This window comes from Pristis pectinata, chromosome 38 (genome assembly GCF_009764475.1).
Source record: "Pristis pectinata isolate sPriPec2 chromosome 38, sPriPec2.1.pri, whole genome shotgun sequence".
NCBI lineage: Eukaryota > Metazoa > Chordata > Chondrichthyes > Rhinopristiformes > Pristidae > Pristis > Pristis pectinata.
The window spans coordinates 4,109,402-4,113,928 of NC_067441.1; positions in this window are offsets into that span (position 1 = coordinate 4,109,402).

The following is a 4,527-nucleotide window of genomic DNA, read 5'->3' on the forward strand; positions in this document are numbered from 1 at the left end:
ACAACAAACTCTTCCAGCAATAGCAAGTAAAAAAAAGTAAGAAAATGCAGCAGGTGGAGGATTGTTATGAATAAAGAAAGTGCATAAAATCCTCATTCAGGTAACATTGTGGGCCCCAAGCTTGATTGACAGGGGAATCAGCCTGGTTGCTTGCATGTTATGATCAAACACAACTGTTTAAGCACTTAGTTGAGGGGTGAGGTTAGGGGAAGGGCATAATTCACCATATTTGAACTTCTTCCACAAAAGCCCATTCACAATTGTGGTGATTATGGTCACTTTTGCCGATCCCTTCCCCAGGTCCACTCCCTGACATGATGGGAATGATTATATGTTCCCATTACGCTTAAAAGCTGCATGTACAGTTATGACTGAAGACTTTTCAGGCAGTAGAGCAAGACACCAGACTGAAAACACAGCATTTCCCATTGGGGGGATGTGGATCTAGCTAACAACCACTATAAATATGGGAACAATTCTGAGACAAGATGGGGGACCATAGGGCGGCATGGATATGGAAGAAAGCCACAACTGGCTGGATGCAAGAGAAGGTAATATCTTGTTTTGGGTCAATAATCCCTGGAAACTCTAACTTGTCCAATTGTGTAGAGTGGGAGGAAACAGTTTTGAACATTCAGCACCATTTTACTTTTTAAAGAATAGATCTCATTAGTTTTCTTTACTTGCATCTGTTCATCTCCCGGGAGATCAAGTAGTTTTTGGGACAGGGAGTGCTTTTATTGTGATGTACAGCATGTCACGATAGCATGGGACAGGCTAGGAGATCCAGAGGATTCATTTTTGTCATTCTTTATACAAATCCCTGTATAAAACTGCAGTTGTTGGTGGCTTTTGCAGTTTAACCTCCATCAACTAAATTGCTATTTCTGCCTCTTTGGAACCGTCAATCCCTGTTCATCTTTTGCAGAAACCCTCAATTAAGGTTTTGTTACCTTTAGGCTGAACTATGCCCACACCTTCCTTGCCAGCCTCCACCCTGCCATGCTCATTCAACATCCTAGCTGACATACACCATTCCTACACTGTTCTCACTGTTAATGCCCTGATTTTAATACTCTTATTTTGGTTTTCAAATTCCTCTGCTGTTCCATTATTTTTCATCTCTGTAATCTCCAGTTCTACAAAAACGGTGTTCTCCTCCAATGCTGGCATTTTATGCATCCTTACTGTAACCCATATTGGCAGTCAACGTGTGAATTGCCAATCTCTGGATTTCCTTTCTTAGTCCTCTTTGCCAAAGGAATGACCTAAAACGTCGTCCAAGCATTTGTGCTACGGAAGGAAATGCAATCTGTTGGTCTGAAGCTTTGCAAAATCCCAAAATTTTGTCTTCTGATTCTTCTGCAAAGGAGGCAGCCAGATACCTCTTCGAATGGGATGGGCTGACTGTACAGAGCTGGTCTCTGGAATCATACAGGCACAAACAGATGTCCCGCAATAACAATGTTTTTCTAGCCCTAATATTCACATGCATGTTATAGTTATTGTCATAGACTGATTTAATAAGAGTATGGTTATGCCCTGTGTATCTGAGCAAAAACACTGTCTTCTGCAATCCATCATTACCAACAATCTGCATAAAAACCCAATACGAGTAAATAATTTCCCTAACTAATTTCCTAAACCCTGTCTTGCCTTCATCCAGTTCATGGTTAAAACACACACCGAACAACGTGGGCCCATTGCTAATACACCACCTACCCAGCAAACTTTTTCTGTAATTTTTGCAACCAGTAAGCTGTGCTCCTGTTGCAAGATTTTCCCCACTAACAGTGATATTTTTGAGGCATCATTTCTCCTCTCCTGGTATATTAGTAGAGTCTTCTCACTAACTTTTTTTTCTGCAATTCATTGTCTTTATGAGGATGCTAATTGGTTAAAGTGGGATGGCCAGTGATAGTGTTAATGTCAACTGTGGGTGCCTGCAAGAACTATCCTCATACTTATACCAGAATGTGGTGGGGCATGTTCTTGGAATATGTCAAAGTGCTACATTGTGGGATATATTATTCTTCATGTGAGATATCAAAATGAAGCCCTATCTACTGGCCCAAGTTGATGGAAGAGCAGGGGAATTTTCTCTTGCCCAGTCTTTATCATTTAATGGCATAACCAAAATGGTTATCCAGTTGCACCAACTCTAGTGATAGACATTCATGAGAGTTATGGCATTAGATGTCTGTTGAGGGTTTGGTATTGGTATTTATTGTCACTTGTACCAAGGTACAGTGAAAAGCTTGTCTTACAAACCGATTGTACAGGTCAATTCATTACACAGTGCAGTTACATTGAGTTACTACAGAGTGCATTGATGTAGTACAGGTAAAAACAATAACAGAACAGAGTAAAGTGTCACAGCTACAGAGAAAGTGCAGTGCAATAAGGTGCGAGGTCACAAGGTAGATCGTGAGGTCATAGTCCATCTCATTGTATAAGGGAACCATTCAATAGTCTTATCACAGAAGTAGAAGCTGTCCTTAAGTCTGGTGGTACATACCCTCAGGCTCCTGTATTTTCTACCTGATGGAAAAGGAGGGGAGAGAGAATGTCCCAGGTGGGTGGCCAGAGCTGTGGCAAATTGCTACAATGCTTCTTGTAGAAGATAATACAAATGGCAGCTTAAATCAAGCCAACTGCATTTAGGTGCAACAAACTGTGTCCTGATGCAGGGCCTTGAACCAAAAAACAAACAATTCCTCCCTCCCCCACAGATGCTACTCAACTACTGATATTCTCCAGTAGATTGTTTGTTGGATTCCAGCACCTACAGTTTCTTGTTTATCTCAACTGCATTTAGGTAACTAGTGCAGCTTAAATTTCCTGATCAATAATGACCTCCCATTGGAAACTGATACAAGTTGAAACTCTCTAGTTCAGCACACTTGGGATCAGGCTGGTACTGGACCACAGAAGTTGGTCCCTGATCACCCTACTCTGAGCAGGAGAACTGTTCTTTTTAAGTATAGACACTTTGTAGGTTACACAAGGGTTCCAAAAACTATTTGTACCCCAAAGTTTCCATAAGTCAGAAATGCTGACTGCTGAGATTGCAGAAGTTGCACTTGATGGTAATTGAGCTACAGATCAGTACTTGGATCTGGGTTGGAATTAGTTAATTAGTACTACAGATTAAAAACATGCCAGACCGTAGGAGTTGTCTGACCACAGAATGCCAGACCTGAGTTTCAACCTGTAATACTCATCACAAAAATTTTAAGTGCCATTATTCCTCAGAACTTAAATTGGAAAATGGTGGGACTGGGAACACTAGTCAATGATGCTAAACCTCATAATATTCTATTTCCTATAAAAAGCTTGTACTTGAATGTTAAGACATTTGCCACTTCTCAAAATTATATTTATCTTATCCATAAAGTATTCCCACTTGCAACAATGGAATAACAAGATCTGACAGACTTGGGTGATTTTGAACAAGGGAAACAAAGTCAGTTGCTATGCATACAATTCTTCCAAATGCTTTCAAAACAGAATACACATTTGGACATGATACATTTCCCCTATGTTTTGTTACATTTTTTTTCTATATATATAAAAAATGAGGTTTAGCATCATTGATGAATGTTTCCATTCCCATCATTTTCCAATTTGGATAGGGCAAATTCAATCATAATTCCAGGTTCTGATGACCATGTTCTTTAAGGCTTACAATGATCTTATGGCAAGAGATCCCAGGGCACATGTGGCAGTATGTTCCAGACAAACCTAATTTCTCTCAGATAGAAAGGAAGTTATTTGAGGAAAAAAAAAGATTATTTCAAAACTCACATTACTAAAGCAGTTTATGAAGCAGGCAGGCAAGTAAATGAAAAACAAAATTAAAATGTTACAAGTTACAACCACACAAACAGGCTCTTACACCCACCATGTCTGTGCCAGCCATCAAGTACTTATCTACACAAATCCCATTTACCAACACTTGGTCCATAGCCTTCTAGCTTTGGCAATTCAAGTGCTTAACACTATGACAGACCTCAGCATGCCCCTTTTGAGAACGTAGTGTTGGCCATCTGAATAACATGGTCTGCCCATTGGAGCCACCTTAGTGCAATTAGAGCTTTATATCCAGGGTATTATCCTGAAAGGAGATACTGATGTTGGTTTGCTTAACATGCTAAATGGATTTAGAATTTTTTTATTGGAGATAATATTAGCAGTACTACTCCAGGTGTCCAAGATTCCTGAAGTGGTGTACAAAAGGTTGGAGATTGCTGCTCAGAAGACAATGAACTTTGTGCCAGGTTTTAGGCCTTGTCTATACATTTCTCCTCAGATGGCCAAGCACTGTGCTAGCATCACCATATCTGCCTTCATTGAGAGATGGCTTCTAGAAACTTCTACAAAGTTCCAGGAACTGCAAAAAAATGTTCCTCCACCTTAACTGTTAATGAAGGGGGAAAAGGTATATTAAAGGTCTGGTTACAAGAGAGATTGCTGTCTGAACAACACATTTAATAGCAGCAGAAATGAATAAAAATAGACCAGATA